General features: G+C 36.5%; 1 non-coding gene across 1 annotated transcript; it reads right to left on the bottom strand.

Moving 5' to 3' along the window:
- Positions 1 to 468: 468 nt before the first annotated feature.
- Positions 469 to 575, bottom strand: LOC133037607 (small nucleolar RNA R71). Its single transcript, XR_009687698.1, has one exon. It is a non-coding gene; the product is annotated as a small nucleolar RNA R71 (small nucleolar RNA).
- Positions 576 to 18,728: the final 18,153 nt, after the last annotated feature.

The raw sequence follows: 18,728 nt of genomic DNA, 5'->3' as shown, positions 1-18,728 counted from the left end.
TTTCAGTAACTGCTGAAACTTCAGACATCATGGCTGCCAATGCTGCAAACAATGGAGGCAATAACGGTAACAATGGTGGCGCAGTAGAAGATCAAGCTAATGGCCGCAGCTTGAGAGATTACATTCTCCCTACTCTGACGGGAGTGCAACATGTATCGTGCCACCGGCAGTGGATGCCAATAACTTTGAGATCAAACTCCGCCATACTTCAAATGGTGCGCCTTCGCCCGCCTTGGTGGCCTCCCTTCTGAAGATCCTAATCTGCATCTCTCTAATTTCATGGAACTTTGTGAAACCTTTAAAGTTAATGGAGTTAGTGATGATGCTATTCGACTGAGACTGTTCCCATTCTCTCTTAGAGAGCGAGCCAAGAGTTGGCTAAACTCCTTGCCACCCAACTCTATTGCCACCTGGAATGATATGGCAACGAAATTCTTGTCAAAGTTCTTTCCTCCAGCCAAGTCTGCAAAGCTGAGAGGAGAAATTAATAACTTCTGCCAACAAGATAATGAATCTCTCCATGAGGCTTGGGAGAGGTTTAAAGATTTGATCAGAAAGTGCCCTCACCATGGTATAGAGAAGTGGATGCTGGTCCACAACTTCTACAATGGGTTGGTAGGAAATACAAGAACTTTAATAGATGCTGCAGCTGGAGGAGCCTTTATGAGGAAGAGTGCTAATGAGGCTTACGATCTATTAGAGGAGATGGCTCTAAACAATCAACAGTGGCCAACTGAGAGGAGTCAATCAAAGAAGGTAGCTGGTGTGTTAGAGGTCGATGCCATCACCAAGTTGACAGCACAGGTTGAGGCATTGACAAAGATAATTGCAGGGCAAGCTAAACAAGCCCAAGTTGTGTGTGAGTTATGTGGGGGAAGCCATCACTTTTCAGAATGCCAAGCTGATGTGGATGATTTTCCAATGGATGAAGCTAAAGCCATTGGAAACTATTCACAGAACAACAACAATAATTATGGGTTCAACCAGGGTAACAACCGAAGAAACATTGGGTTCTATCAGCAACGAAATCAGAACCAGAATCAGAATCAACAGTTTAATCAGCAACAAACCTCTGGTGGAAATTCTAGTTTGCAGACAGATTTACTGCTTCAATTCATGACTGAAACTAGATCTTCAATCAAGGACCTGCAGACACAGATGGGCCAACTAGCAACTCAAGTAGCAATCGGTCCTCAAGGGAATTTGCCTAGCACAACAGAAGTAAACCGCAAGGAAAACTGCAAGGCAATTACCCTGAGAAGCGGTAAAAATTATGATGGTCCTGAAATACCACAACTAGTGAATGGAGAAAAGGAGAATGAAGAGCAACCGATGTCGACCCCAACACCCACTCCAACGAAGACTACTGATAGTCAACCACAGCCACAGCAGTCTCCACCAACTAACATAGATCACCATGTGAAAATACCCTATCCTCAGAGGCTCAGAAAGTCAAGTCTAGACAAGCAGTTCACCAAATTCCTGGAAGTGTTCAAAAGACTTCACATTAACATTCCCTTCGCTGAAGCTTTAGAGCAGATGCCAAGTTATGTGAAGTTTATGAAGGAAATCCTGTCAAAGAAGAGGAAGATGGAGGACTATGAGACAGTTGCTCTAACTGAAGAATGCAGTGCCATCCTACAAAAGAAACTCCCTCCTAAACTCAGAGATCCAGGGAGTTTCACTATTCCTTGTACTATAGGAAAAATTGAGGGAATAAATGCACTTTGTGACTTGGGAGCTAGCATTAACTTGATGCCTCTATCAGTGTTTAAAAGACTGCAGTTGGGTGAAGCAAAGCCAACAACAGTAACTCTCCAATTGGCGGACCGATCACTAGCCCATCCTAGAGGAGTCATTGAGGATGTGTTAGTTAAGGTTGGTAAGTTTATCTTCCCTGATGATTTCCTAATTCTTGATATGGAAGAAGATTCAACTATTCCCATTATTTTGGGAAGACCATTCTTAGCCACGGGCCGAGCATTAATAGATGTTAAAAAGGGAGAGTTAAAGTTGCGAGTGCAAGATGAAGAGGTCATTTTTAATGTTTTTGCCCCAACCGACATTCCTACCTGTTGTAAGATTGAGATAGTGAAGAGTTCTTTTGCCAAAGCTGATAAGAAGAAAGCAAAGCCGAAAGAGCGATTTCGAACGATTCGGCGACGTTGGAAAAGAGTGGTGTGTGGGAATTCTGAAAAGGAACTTATTCTGGTGCAAAACTCTGAAATTATCAACTTGGGAGGTAATTTTGACCGAGCCAAGTCCGCCATGATCCTGGCGCCAATTTGAAGTGCAAGGCTCAGCGTCTAGCTGCATGACGATAAACACAGCGCTTCTGGGAGGCAGCCCAAGTATTATTTTGTTTTGATTGTTTTGTTAGTATTTTCAATTTTTAGTTTAGTACCAGACATTATTTATTTTTAATGGAATCGTGAAAAGCGTGAAAAAAAAAAAGATATTTTTTCGACCTAAAGCCCAGAAGTCGCGACTAGCATTAAGCCTAGTCGCGACCTATTTCTCAAGTCGCGACTTCAGTCGCGACTTGCTGATTTTCCAGAAAGGCCTGAATTTTCCTCGTTAGCTAGTCGCGACTAGCCTTTGGCCAAGTCGCGACTTGCTGACCAAAAATTCTATAAATTCACACTTTCCCCCTCATTCAACCCTACACAAACCAAATTCAAATTTCAAAATTCTCTCAAATTTAATCCCTACCCTATTTTCCTCTCAAAAATTCAATTTTTCATCTTTAATCTTCAATCTTTTCATCTTTTCTCAAATTTCCTAAACCCAATCTAATCAAAAAGCCAATTTCACTCAATAATCTACACATATCATCAAAACCCACACCAAAGAATACCCAAATCCAAAAAAATCACCATTGTTGTCACCCTCAAACTCAAGCTTTCAAGAACATTCAACAATGGAGGTGGAGTAAAGCGTTTTCGGGTTGTAAGTATCACTTTCTTCATTCTTTCAAGAATTTGATTAATTATTTTAAATTTTGTGTGATATAATTGTGTGTGGTGTAAAAATTGATGATATTGGGTTTATTATTATTGTATTGTGGTATTAAGTGGTTAGGAACATTGATTGAGTGAATTTTGTATTTTTGGGATAGAGGAAATTTAAGGGAAGGTGCTGCCCAATTTTTCTTAAAAAAAAAAAAAAAAAGTTTCAAAAAAAAAAGAAAAAAAAAAGAAAGAAAAAAATGGCACCAAAGAGGACAAGGAATGTTGAAGAAGGTTCGTCTTCGAACCCACCACCAACGGGTTTTGATAGAACCCGCTTTGGTAGTATCGAGGCTCACAATCGCTTCGTAAGGTTGAAGAATAGAGCCTATATTGAAGATAGGGGTATTGAATTCCCTGAAAATCCATTGAGGCGCCAACCTCGGTTTGAGACAATCAGAGCGCAAATTGAAAGAATGAAGTGGGGAAGTTTTGTGGATACTCGGGGTCGGGCTAATGTTACTATGGCCTGTGAATTCCTTGCAAATTGGCCTGACCGTCGAAATGGGGAAGTGAAGGTTCGTGGAAAGAAGGTTCCCGCCACTGCTGACGCATTCAATGTGATGTTCTCTGTCCCAGATTACACTAGGGAGGAACAACGCCTCCGAATTATTGAGGAGGAAGAGCAATTTGATATGGTGGATGTCGCGGAGACAGTGGGATTTCCTGGGTTGAGGTTCCATGACAATGATGGTACCGAGGGGTCGCCCAATATTCGTACCTGTGAGCTTAACCCGGTGGCAAAAACATGGCTGTACTTTGTGAGTGCTCGGTTAGTGCCCAACAAGCATTTTTCCGATGTCCAAATGGATCGCCTTAAATATGTGTACGCCATAATGAAAGGGTACAACATTAACATTGGACAAGTCATAAGGCAGAGCATTGACCAAATCGTGCAAGGAGCCACGGGAGGTGGTTTCGGTTTGGTTATCACGTAACTCGCGGGGCATATGAAGTTCCCGCTTAGAGTTTGACAACACGGTGTTGCCACTTCGTAAGATGGACATCGCCTTTGTCAACAGGCTGAAAGAGCCACACCCCTATGGGCAGCCACCACCTGATGCACCGCAAGGGCGTAGGCGGCAACGTGAGCCTAGTGTTGAAGAAGAAGAAGAGGAGCAAACACTTCAATTGCCTGGGCCCATCGATCCCACAACACAATACACTCATGCACAGCTGAGTTACATAATTCAGCAGAACAACCACATGCAACAATACATGGTGCAGAGGAGTATCTATGATGAGGGACAAGTTCAAAGAACTCAACTCTCTCATCACCGTAATGAACATTGGGATTGATGACCCGAACTACTTGGCACAACCTCCTCGGTTCTATCCCTATGACCAGCCGCCACCACCCAACCCTTTCTGAAAGGGTCTCAGGTAAGTTTCTTCTCTCTGCATTTTACTGTATACATTGGGGACAATGTAATATTTAGTTTGGGGGGAGAGGCTTAAGAAAAAAATTTAAATTCTTCACTTTAATTTCTGCATGTTAATTTTCTGTTTTAGTTTTTGTTTTAGTTAAGGAATGGCAATAAGCTTGATGATAGTTGTATACTGCTGATGAGTGTGATGTGATCTGAAACTGCAAAATAACTGTGTGCTTGATTTTGTTAACTCTTTGGATTAGTTTGGATGCTTAGGAACCTGTGTTTTTCTGCAAATACTCAAGTTGTGAAAATTGTTATAATTGTTTTACTATGGTTTGTGGTAAGATTGATAGGATAGCTTAGAACTTGCATGTTTATTCTTTTGAGGCGAAATCCTTGATAGTGTTCAATTGGAATATGACTTAGGCATTTGTTGGATAGTTTGAGCCTTTCAAGCCTACCATAATGTGTATCCCTAGTTACCCTTTTGAGCCTTAACCTGTTGAGTTTTCACCCACTGATTTGAAATTTTGCAACCACACTATTAATCTTTGTTCTCACCATGATTATCCATGATATCATAAGCTATATGATTAGTTTGGGGGAAAAGAAACATTTAGTGTGACGAAATAGTGAGGGGGAGAAAATTTTTTTTTTGTAAGATTGAGAAGAAAGAAAAAAAAAACAAAAAAATTGTGTTATTCAATGTCACTGAAAAAAAAATACTTGAAAAAGAAAAAAAAGAGAAAAATAAACAAATAAAGTATATGATTTCAGTGATGTTGGAAAATAGTAAATATATCCTCTCTCAATCTTGGTAGATGTGGGAACTCTATGGGGTATTGGAAAAGAAAAGTAAGAAGCTTGTGGGTTCTGTTTGTGTGCTTATGATATCTTGAGCCAAAAATTTTCTTTTGTCTATTTCTGAATATCTGAGCCATATTACCTAAACCTTGAAAAGACCTAATGATTCCAAAGAATACTGTCAACATTAGTGGAGAAAGGTAAACATGCAAGCTTATGAGTTATCGGGTTGTGGAACTAATGGAAAGAGTAAAACTCTTATAACAATGTTTCACATTTGAGTAGATTGTTGCAGTTGTATATAGTGATTATAATTGAGCATCCGAGTTAATTGTTAGAGTTAGTAAGATCAAAATTCTAGTTTATGCAAGGAAGGAAACAGAGCATGAGTCAGCAATGTAGTGATTATCTGATAGAGTAGTTAGTTTTTTTTATCTTACTCGGGGGCGAGTAAGAATCTAGTTTGGGGGAATTTGTTAGGTTATAATTAACCTATATTTCGGGTCTTTAAAGTTAGCATTATCTCGTCTATTGGTGTCTTTTGGAGCAGTTTTACGCTTGATTTTCATTATTTCAGGTTCCCGGGGTGTTAAAGTTCGAATTCAGTCAAATGGCGAAAAACTGGGACAAACTTGGAAAAAATTGGAAAATTCGGTTCCTGAAGCATCAGTAGTCGCGACCTCCAGAGAGCCAGGTCGCGACCCTGGTCGCGACTTCGTAAGTTAGGCAGAAACTCGGTTTTTCGAGTTTTGCCTGTAGTCGCGACCAGCTTAAACGCTAGTCGGGACTATGTACGGAAATCGCAGATTTGACCTAATTTTGATTTTTCACTCAATTGGAGGCTCACCACTTATCCCTATATAAGGAATACGACATTGAAGGTCAAAGGCAAGCAAAAAACAGACCTAATAGTGGAGGCAAAGTGGAGAGGAAGCTATCTTGAAGACCCGGAGCGATACCACCTTCTAGTTTCTTTCTTTTACCCTTTTTATTCTTCTTTATGTTTGTTTTTATTTCTGAATTAATCATGGATGTTTTTAGAGTTATTATGAACTAAATTTCCCAATAAGGGAGGATGATGATTGTTGTTTAAGTTTATGCCTAGTTAATAAATAATTGCCATTCCTTCATCTTATGTGTGAATACTATCTTTATTTGTGTTTAATTTCATGTGCAAGCTTGATCACCTTTTACATGCTCTATGATCCTAATTCGAAATCTGAAAAGTGAGAATTAGGAATGCTAAAATTTGGATAGTCTAGGTTTTGATGTAAAACGAAAGTATTTACATAGCCCAGTGACTAATAGATTATTGCTTAATGCTGATTTTGTGTTGATCTAATTAAGAAGTTAATTAGAGAACATATTATTTAGAACCTAGAAGATCTGAAAAGAGTTAGGTTAATTTATAATCTGTCTTTCACATTGAGATAAGGATAGCAATTAGGCATTAACATAGGTAACTTATCAACAGGATTCACCTCCCTAATCTCTCATCTTGATTAATCTTCGTTTATTTTCTCTTTAATTTCTGAGTTATTTACTTTCAAAAATTGCAATCTTATTATTTTACCAAATAGAATCATAAGTATAATGGAGTAGTACTTAATCCAATTCCCTGTGGTTCGACCTCACTTGCGTGAGATACTACTTGATACGTACACTTGCGTAATAAACAGAATTTTCGTAACAAGGGTGTAACGGTAAATTAATCCCTATGCAATGTCAATCATCTATAGAGGATCATTGATTATTGGGATTATAACAATGTATAACTAATAGCGTATCTATATCGTGGAACATATAGAGCGTTCTATATAAGTGAGAGTGCAATTCCAAGTTCTATAGTGGTGCAATGAGGAATTAATAAGTTAGAGAATTTACTTAGTAAATTCTAAATCTGCTTATTTGAAGCTCGGTTATATAGGTCCATGGTCCCCATACTAGTTGAGATCAACTGCTTATAAGACTCAGTTAATTGATTTTAGTTAATCAATTTTAATTCCAAAATTAGACTATGTCTAGTTTATGAATTTTCACTATGTTATGGCTTGATTGTGAAGAAATAGGATTTTAAGGTTAGTTTATCAATTAAGAGACTTTGTGGAGTCTAATTAATATATATTATAAATGATAATTTTATTTGATAATTAATTTAATTATTAAATAAATAGTTTTTGTATTTATAGGGTTGAAATTGCAAAAGTTGTATTTGTGAAATATAGATAAATTATTGAGAAAAATGGCAAAAATCTAACTAGTGTTGGGCCCACTAATGGCTGGCCACTTAAGGGTATTTTTGCTCCATTTTTATCATTTTTTATTCCAAATAAATCAACGTTAACCCTAGGTGAAATTAGTATAAAAGGAAAGCTATGGTCTCTTTATCCAACAAATGCTTCTAAAGCTAAAAACCTAGTTTTCCCTCTAGGTTTATGAGACTTCATCTTCTTCCTTTTCCTTTTAATTTCGAAATCATATAGCCTTCTTCACAAAACAAAATTCAGCCATTAGTGATTGAGTGCATGCCCACACATTACAAGTTAGTCCTCAATCATACTTGATATACTATTAAACTTTCCCTTTTCGCAACTGTTCTCTCAGAAATGTTATTGTTGCACTTGTTTCTAGCGCTCTTGCCACTAGTGGTTTTGGTAGAGTGGCTGCTACCTGCTTGTGCGCCTGAAAAGTTATGTGACTGCAGGATGGCTTGTGACAGCCTATTATTGACACGCCAATTCTGGGCCTGTCATATAGCTTCTTCGAGTTTTATAAAGCCACCAGCTCTATCAAAGAACTCTTTCAGGTTGTTAATTGAGACCCTCCGGATGTCTTTCATGTAGTCATTCAATGGGAGTATGCCCCCCAGTATGATTATATATCGGCCCTCCTCTATAAGAACTTTGTGGGCTTAGCCAACCTCTAGATGTAATCCTTCAAAAGTTCTCCTTGTCGTTGTTTGACATCGACAAGATCTTCTAGCTGCGATGGTACAAGCCTTGAGGACGAGAATCGTGTGTGAAATTCACGGTAGAACTCGTCCCATGAATTGAATTTTGCTACGGCAAGTTTGAGGTACCATTGTTGAGCTATTTTCAACTAATTGGATGGGAATATTCGACATCACACATTACCAAAAATCTTCTAGAGTTCGAGCTACATCTCGAAGTACTTGATGTGCGTCAATGGGTCTTCTAATATGTATACATCTTCTATATCAACATCTTGAATTTGGACAAGTGCAAGACATTTATGTATGTTGAGAATGGTGAACTGATTGACCGGTCTAGTTGAAGATCCGAAGGTTTTGGACTAGCTATGCCCTGAATCATGTGCCTTAGTTGGTCCAAATGTGATTGCAGACTCTGATGTGACAGGGTATGGCCGGCCATACTCTAAGAGAGTGTATGGTGGAGGTCATCCAGACCTCTGTTGTATTGTAGACCTTGGCTGGCTACTCCCAAGTATGGATTTTGGCTCTGGCCAGCCAACCCTACACTAGGGAGCTGTCCATGGCTTGCCAGACTTGCATCAGGTAATGTCTGGCCACCCGTAACTCTCAAATTGACTAATGTCATCGGTATGTTGATAGGAGGTAGATCACACTAGTTGCTAGAGCTTGGTGCATCTAAGTACCTGACGTGATTAGTTTCACTTCTCAAATTGTTACTTTGGGTATTTCCACTCGCTCCTGGTCCTAGTCAGTTGAAGATTGGCCTTTGAATCACTCTCTCCCCTCGAGGAGGAGTGTACTCGTCTGGTCAGTCAGGGGGACTCCATGAGGTGTCTAGCCATCCAAAGGCTAGTTGATGGGGGCTATGATTAAGCCTGAGATCCCTAGCCGGCCCCCCATACCACTAGTTTCTGAGATCTGGCTATTCTTGCCATTATACCTTTGTGGGAAGGCCTGTCCTCCTTCGGGTAATGCAAGGTGTCTCTTGGCTCCTAAAGAACCGAGTTGGACAGGTTACTGATACACCCTCCTTGATCTATCAACAAGTCTTCATTGGAGTGGATTTCTAATGAGATCCTAGCGTCATCCATTGGTTCCCTGATTGAACCGCCTTATCAAGTCCCTGGTCTCTCTATTGCGACAATCTAACTCTGCCTAGTGAGATCAAAGGATGTACTCTTGGTCATCCATCCACACATGGAATTTGCATCTCTAATGAGCAAATACATTGCAATCAGCAACGGGTGGTTCTTTAGTTAGGTTAGCTTGTCCAACGACTTGGCTAAGTTCGGCTAACTCGAGATCTTCTCCCAAGTCTACATGGGGCTCGCCAGTTGCAGGTTCACCAACTCTTGGTCCTATTTCTATAACATAGTATTGGAGACAAGATCTGGCTATTGTTCCTAAGGGTTGTCGACCATGAGTCCTTCCTTCAGTGGGGGGCACCAATGGATTTCTATAAATAAAAAAATAAACAGAAACAGACCAAAACTCACTTTTTTACAAAATGAAAGAAAAAGAGCTATTTTATTACAAATTCGATAGTGCCTGCTATGAAATAAGAAAAAAAAATTATAATTATATTGAGTTAGAAAACAAAAATTAAAGAGAAAAAGAATGAACAATTTAAGAAAATTTAGACTTAACTCTATCAAACTAAGACAACGATATTGAAGTACTTTCTTCTTGATACAATTTCATATTTTTTTTTATCTTCTTGTAGATCCTTAGATTTATCTTCTTTCTTTTTTGATTACCTTCCTTAAATATGTATGAGACTGAATCCATTTGATTTTTAAAAAGGATAATTTGAAGTACTTTTCATATGTATTCTTGATAAACCAACGTTTATATGTATGTAGATGTAGGAAGATCTGTTTGGGAAGTAAGAAGCCCCACTATTGCTTCTTTGAAAAAATAAGAGAGTAATAGCTAAGCATTTTATTCGAACAAATATAGAACCAGAATGGATTGTTTACCTTTTGCTCAATGAGAAAATGAGTTAGATTCTACATGATCAAACCTATGGCACTTAAGGAATGATGAAAAAGAAAAAAATCAAAAAAGAAATAAAAAAAGAAAAGAGAGGGAAAAATAATAAAAAAGTAAATAAAAATGAACCCGACCTAGTTAACTCAATTCTGTTATCCTTTCCTATTCTTAATAAGCATTTGAACCATGAATTGTCTTGTTATTCATCAATTCTCTATCTAATTTTTTTAAAGAACTGCTCAAAAAAGAAGTGTGACCCCCCTTCTCGCTACTGATAGATCCCTGATCCGTAGACAGATGCCTCTGGCGGCCAATCCTCTTGATAGTACGCTAGTCTCACCTAAATGTGCAAATGTTATGGTCGGAGCTGAACCAAACAAATCGTTTGCGGGTACATAAACTGCTTGAATAGAAGTTATGGACCCATCTTTGGTAGAAATAATTCTTTCTTGTAAAGAATTCATTTCAGTACTGAGATGGAAAAAAGAATTCCATTATAGAGTCGTATGCAATATACAATTACTTGAAATGCGGTTAGATAACATCCTTTTTAGATTAGGTATTTTAGTCTTACACATACGCGAGGAAGGTAATAAAAAAGAATGAAGATAACTTCCCTTTTGGTTCTCCTCGAAAACAAATTTTGTTTTTTAAACCTATTTTTAATGAAATCAAAATCAAATTAGTAAAGTTGAAAAAGAAATATTTTAGAGATGTCAAAGAAAGAAAAAAAAGAACAAACTCACTAAAATGGATTCTTTACAAGAAAGAATTACTTCTACCAAAGAGGGGTCCATAACTTCTATTCAAGCAGTTTATGAGGACATGTATTTCTATTTCTATGAAATTCATAAATGAAGTAGTTAATGGCGTAGGAGATTCTCTAGAAGAAATACAGGGCTCTTCCTTTGATTTTTCAAAGAACTTATTCCAGTTTGCGATGGTTATATAAAGGGTGAATATGATATTTGGATAATTTTTCCATCACCGATCTGGTCAATTATGAATGATCGGTTGATTCGAGCTGTTTCCGTCTCGACGATGAAGCTTATCCCCCACCATCTCACTGGTCGACCTTGACCCCTATTATTTTGAGATCATATCTAGTCTTTAGAGTTTGCCTCGATTTTGTACCACTCTCGCGGCCCGCACTGAAAGAGTGCTTTACCCCTAGATGTCCAGTCAACTGCTGCGCCTTCCCCTCTGTTGCAATCAGTTTTGCTACATCACCTGTTGCTCTAGCTTATTATCCACATTTTCCAAGCGTGATTTCTATGTTATGTATAATCATGCCTAAGGGCATATCGGCTGAAGTAAATTCTTCTTTTTGGTCAATTAAAACCCCTTCCCGAACTATACAAGCTTTTTCCAAAGCATACGACTTTCTGGATGTAGATGATGATATCTATAGAGATGGATCTTCTATCTATCGTATAATTCTTATATATGCGATATAATGAAGTACCACATGAGTAGCTATAGTGACTAGATTTGTGGTGCCTGTTGTGGTGGCAGGATTGACCACATCCACGATATTCATAGGAATTCTAGATGTGGTTTGAACATGAACATCAAGATCTGCAGTCTGTGGGTCTTACAAAAACCCAAAGATACATATGGTGCAATCGGACTTCTTCTCGTGTTAACCATCGCGTTTGATCAGATACGATATCCACTCACTCTCAATGACAACACCAAACTGTTGACCTCGAAAAGTTGCCAAGGAACAATGGGGTCATATAAATCTGATGTTTGCCACGTGATACACAATTAGAACTCGAAAGTTAAGAACACAAAGAAGTTTATTGGGGTTCAACCCCCTTAGATAGCGGGGAATGACCTACTCCTATTTTAGTTGTATTGATACCGAGGGATAATACTACTCTGATCATTATAGGTGGGATATGATATAGCTCCCTTAAGATACAAAGTATGAATCAAAGAGGACAAATCTCAAGTGTTGAGAATGCTATATGGGCTTGTAGATTAGATAGAGAGAGTGATATGAAACTTAGAGACTTAGGCTTAGAATGAGGTTTGGCACCTAGTGACTTAGGTTTTTTTTGGATTGAGTTAAGACTCTTTATATAGGAGAGCTTAAACTCTAATTTAATAATAAAGGGTAAATACCATTTTTGACTCTGTATTTTGTGAAAGTTACCGATTGGACCTTTTAGTTTGTTAAATGAAAATATGGACCCTGTATTTTCTAAAATTGTACAAATAGGACCCTGAACAAATTTTTTGTCAAAATAAAACTTAATAATAATCTAATTTTAAGATGTTACGACAAAACTCGTTACATTTTCTGTGTCTGCTCGTGTTAGAAATTGTCTTAAAGTTAGTTATATTGAAAAAAAAAATTGTTAAAAATTAAGCTCGGGGTCCAATTTTTACTATTTTGGAAAATATGGGGTCTATTTTGTCATTTAACAACACAGAATGTCTAATTGGTAACTTTTGCAAAACACAGGGTCTAAATTGGTATTTACTCAACAATAAAATAAGTAGATATTTGTATATTAAATTAATTAAATACAAAAGACTAAAATGATCTTAAACATAGATATTCTCAGCTACTTCATTCGACTGTTAAGGCCCAATTCTCAGTCCATCTCCCAGTCCACATGTAAAATTAGTCAGAGGATCCTGCCAGGTCCAATCCTGGCCGAACAACTCCTTTGAGGCAGCTGGTCTGTCACTGGTTGTCCTGTTTGAGTGCCGAGATCCCCGTTTGCTGAGGTGCTGACTTGACCTTTTTGTTGGTGAGCTGCATTGCTACATGATGTTGATTTTGTCTATGTAAGCATGCCACGTTAGGTAGGCAAAAATCATGATAATAATAAGTAATATGAGTTTCGATACTTATTGTGTTAATAACAATATTAGTACGTAAAAGAGTGTTAGATACTATTAATGCGTTTTAATATTTTTCCTATCAAAATGTTATTAGGTAGTGAACAAACCACTATAATATTGAGAAAATAGTAGGGTTGCCTCATGCTTTCTTCACGTGTTAAAAGACTTTAATCAAATGAGGGTCCTACCTTCATGTGGATGCCCATGCTCTTGTGGTACCATACTCCAATATTATATATAATATACTATAAATTAGTAGGTATTCCAAAAGAAGATATAGTGACGGAAGTCTATACAATATATATAAATAATATATAAAAGTACATTTTTATTGGTGCCTATTAGTTATTAATTTTTATATAGCGGATTGTTACGGTGGCGTTACATTTTTATTCAATTTTTTATTTTTAAAATTATAAAAGTGAAAATATTTTTTAAAAACATATTTTATAAAACTGTTTTCACTTTTCAATTTTTTAATTGAGAATCAAAATTTTAAAATAAAATAAGTTACTTTCAATATTTTATTAACAATTTTTTTTAATCAATATTTTGGACTCCAACTAGACCCGGACCCAAATTCTCTTTCCACGGCCTTGGTGCTAAACCCGACATCTGACCCGAACTCCATTTGCTCCTGAACCTAGACCAAACTTAAATAAAATCAAAATATGAAAATAAAAATGAACTTTACAGAATATATTTCTATTTTCTGTTTTTAAAATTGAAAAATAAAAGTGGTTACCGAATGCATTTTTTTTTTTCAAAAACAAAATTTTTTAAAACGAAAATTTAATTTCATTTTGCGATTAAAAAATTAGAAAATAAAAGTGTTACTAAACGACACCTATATTTTTTTTTTTAATTTATTTGGATATTTTTTAAAAATTATTAAATCAAAATATATAGTGATATAACACTACAAAAATGTTATACACTAATATTGTGAGCTGCAACCAAAAAGAAATCACAGCATAGTTAGAATTTGGGATAAGATGAATGAGGTTCTATCTCAAAACCAATTAGCAATGAGAGGAGGAGGCCATTCATCTTATATATCACAATTTATTTTACGCATTAGTAATGTGGGACTAACTCTAATACACTCTCCTCACGTTTGAAAGAATCCCACTGGAAACTGGCACACATTGGCCGAAAAGTCCCAAATGGAGGTTAAAGGGGAGACAGAAGTATCTGTTTGGACCGACAGCATTTTGGCTCACAACAGATCACAAGTGGCTTTGATACTATGTTAGAATTTGGGATAAGATGAATGAAGTTCCATCTCAAAACTAATTGGCAACATGGAAAGGGTAGCCCATTTATCTTATATATCACAATTTATTTTCATACATTAGTAATGTTAGACTAACTCTAATAGAGAGAGATCGAGACTAGAGGGATCCAAATTATACAAGGTCGGGACCATTTTGAGAATGAAATTAGTACTTCATTTTCTTAATACACATTAATACTAGTAGTACATGCATGATCATAATCATAATATACTTATATACATATATTATTTAAATTTAATAATTAATAATTTATTGTAAATAAGGTACAATTATACTCTTGCTCATAAAGTAAAAAGTTAACTTATAGGGCTGACCCTCCAATTAATGTGTGACAATAACCAGTCGTAGTCGCAGAGAGAGACTATGAAATGATCGATCATATATTGCTTTTGCATTTTCTAAGTTCTTTACCACCCGCAACCGATCGATATTATTGGACTCATATATGTGTTACTTTTAAAATGATAATGAAGCAAGTACGGATGACTTTCCCCGAAGATGTAATTCAGGCCCTCGGAAATTGATTGAAAGTACTAATTATAATTAACACCTTAAGCTATAAAATTAAATTAAATTAGTTAAGAATATCAATGACCATGATGATAGATATTGGAGAATTATCATCACTATCTCAAAAATTAAGATTCAAATCGTTTGAAACATATCCTAATATTGTGATGATGTAAATTATTAGTTAATTGAAAACTATGGAATAAGATTAATTGTTCTTCTTCTTCTTCTTTGTTAAAATAAATTGATGTTTATCTTGCAGTTTAATAATAAGTTAGAACTCATTTGGTTTGACAAAAGATTATACTTGATTTAATTTGGAAATTAAGATGATATTGATTGATCATGTGCAAAAGGAATGCTCTATAATTAGAAAATGATTTATCTATATTAATTTAATTTGTTATCCATTTGAAGTATGTACGACGAGATAATGAAACTAAACGTTAGCTCCTATTATTGTCATTATAAACAGTATATATTGAGTCCAAATATTTGGGCTCAGTTTTCCTTAAAAAAAGAAAAAGGAATATCAAGGCCCAAGAAACTCCTAGCCTAGCTCAGCTACAAGAGCAGTGGAGGATATAGCTCACATCAGGTTTTCAATTAATTACGATACAAATCACTACTATAAAATGGGTTTGAGCGACATACATTAAGGACTCTAAACTACTTTAGTGACTTATTAGTGTACGCCATTAATTTGAGTGACGGGAAAGAAAATATTTAGTGATCCTCCAAAGTGAGTTACTAAACCTTTTTATAATTTCTTTTGGCGCGTCACCATTGGTTGTTAAAGCCCGACATTATTATACTGTAAAAGTAATAGTTACCCACAATCGTCATTGTATCTATTATTTGAATGATACATTAAGAATATTATAATTCTTTTTTAAAAAAACGTCTGGAGCATATGTTAATTGTGGGTCCAACTATTAATAATATGTATTATAATTGTAATAATTATGTGCATCAAAACAATATTGAAATGATATTTTAATATAAATTATATTAATTAAATTAATTTTTTTTTAATGAATCAATGAGTTTTATTACACAAACTGGTTTTTTACAATCTAAGCACTCTTTTTTTCAAGGAAGCAGAGTATAACTATACGTAACAATATTTACACGTGTTCAAACCAACTCCTATCATCTTGATCAATTTTCTTTGGCATTTTTATTTGCCATTTTAATTCCTGTATTGGCAGCTGGCTCGAGTTGGAATCAGCTTGCCAAATCTTGTCATTTTTTTGCATCCAAATGAAGTACACCAGCCCTGCTATAGCAGCTGAAAAAACCTGTTTCCTGAATTTTCTTCTTTTAAATATGCTAATCCACCTTATGAGTGAATTCAAATCAACCAATCCTTAACCTGCTGTAAGAACCTTCCTGTGATACTGTAGCTAAAGAAGTGATGAGAAGTGTTTTCTGTCTGGTTGTTACAATATTCATTTTTTTTTTCAGTCTGGCTCTTGTTTTGAGTTTGTCTAGGACTGCCATTGATAGTATGAAACTGTGTTTGGGATTGTTGAGTATAGCCCAAACCTGATTACTCCGATGTACTCTCTCCAGGGGTTGTTGCAACTTCTTATAGCCTTCTGCAATCTTGTAATTCCCTGTTGCAATCTACCTGGTATCCCAAGTTCTCATTATTTCATCTTTTATCTCCACAAGCTTCCTCCAATACCAACTGCTATGTATGGAAGCTTTGTGGCTCCAACAATCTCAATTCTTCAAATACACACTATGACCCATAAATTGTCTTTTTTTTGTAGCTAGTGTCTATATTTTTTTCATCAAGGTTGCCTTATTCCAAGTACTAATACTTTGAAACCCAATTTCACCTTCAACTTTGGGATGACACACCTTCTCCCAAGCCACTGCCCGTGCTCCTATCATGTTTTTGCATCCTTTTTAGAGAAAACTTCTGCATATTCTTTCAATTTTAGCAACAACTTTCTTTGGCAAGACTAATATCTGACCTCAATATGTGTGAATAGTTAGCAACACTGAATTAATGAGTACTGCTCTCCCTGCAAATGAGATATGTCTGGTGCTCCAACTTTTAATTCGAGACGCCATCTTGTCAACAAGAGTGTTACATTCATTCTGTGAGATTCTCTTCGAGCAGATAGGTACCCCAAGGTACTTAAAAGGGATGGTGCTTCTGCTGAATCCAAACAATTGCATTACCTTTTGTATCTCTAATTATGTCATCCCTGCACAATAAATAGCAGACTTGCTATTATTAGAACAGAGGTATGAAGTTCTAGAGAATAGCTTCAGCCCTTGTAGTACCAACTTGATACTTTGAATGTCTCCTTTATAGAAAAGAAGCACGTCATTAGCAAAACATAGATGATTGAGCTTTAGCTCCTTACATATTTCATGGAATCCAAACTCTGCTTTATTTCCCACCTTTTTAATAATTCTATTCAAATATTCCATAACAAGAACGAAAAGGAGAGGAGACATGGGGTCTCCCTGCCTCACTCCTCTTTTGGCACCAAAATATCCATGTAGAGCTCCATTGAAGTATAAGGAAAATCTACCTGTAGAGACACATTGCATGATTAGATTAATGAATTTAGTTGGGAATTTAAAGGCTACAATGATCTCCTCTAAAAATTCCCAATCTAAAGTATCATAAGCTTTCTATAAATGAAGCTTAATCATGCAATTAGGCTTTTACAGATTTCCTTCCATAGTGTCTGATGAGATCCTGACAGATCATAATGCTGTGTGCTATAAATCTTCCTTTAACAAACCCTCCTTGATTTTGAGAAACCAGATCTGGTAAAATGATCTTCAACCTATTGCGTAATAGCTTGGTAATGATATGATAGACAACATTACAGCAGGCTATAGGTCTAAAATCACTTACAATATTCGGGAACTTGGTTTTAAGGATCAAGGTAAGCATTGTGGAGTTCAAATCTTTGACAATATGACCTGTTTGCAGAGTTTCTTTGGCAGCTTGAGAAACATCCTCCTCCATCACCTCCCAATTATCCTGTAGGAATGAGCTGCTATATCCATCGGGTCCAGGTGCTTTGATCCCTGGAATGCTGAAACTACTTGTTTGACTTCTTGTCTAGTGCATGCTGAATTGAGTATGTTCTCATGAGTTTGATTGACTACTGCTCCTTGCTCCATTACTTTTTTGTTGACTGATAGTCTTCCTTGCATCTTTGTTCCTAGCAATCATTGATAAAACTCCAAGAATGCCTCAGTAATAGCTTCAGGTTGCTCTACTTGATTTCCTTTCCCATAATCTATTGATAAAATCTTATTATGTCTCCTTCTTTCTTTGAGACAACTGTGAAATAAATCTAAGTTTTGATCACCTTCCTTTGTCCATGATATCTTCACTTTCTGGTGCATTAACAAATTATATGCTTTGTGAACTTCAGAATAATGATCCCTTGCCTCAGATTCTTTCTGTTGGAGCATACTCTTCAAAGGATCTTGATGAAATTCCTCTTGTCTGATTTTTAGATCTTCTCGAGCCTATGCAACTGAAGCTTGAATTTCAGAAAAGCCTGACTTATTCAGCTCTTTGAATACCTGCTTCAGCTACTTTTACATCTTGATACATCTTGGAGCCTTTAACTTCTTTGTTGCCATACTTTCTACACTTCTTGATTGTACTTCGGATGCATAGACCACATTTTGAAATATTTGAATGGTTTTTTTTCCACTAGGCGCTTCAGGATAAACCTTAATAATTGCTGGCGTATGATCAAAGAGTCCTTCATTCCTGAATAAGGCCTCAGCTTGTGGAAACAAATCTACGCAATTCTGATTAGCAATGACTCTGTCCAATTTTGCAAAAATTCTATCATGACCTTGTTTCTTGTTACGCCATGTATACAGTAGTCTCATGCCTCATCCCCTTGCAATGTTCACATAGAATTAGCTTCCACTC

The sequence above is a fragment of the Cannabis sativa genome, chromosome 4 (assembly GCF_029168945.1).
Source record: "Cannabis sativa cultivar Pink pepper isolate KNU-18-1 chromosome 4, ASM2916894v1, whole genome shotgun sequence".
Classification (NCBI taxonomy): Eukaryota; Viridiplantae; Streptophyta; class Magnoliopsida; order Rosales; family Cannabaceae; genus Cannabis; species Cannabis sativa.
This window is presented reverse-complemented; position numbering and strand designations above follow the sequence as displayed.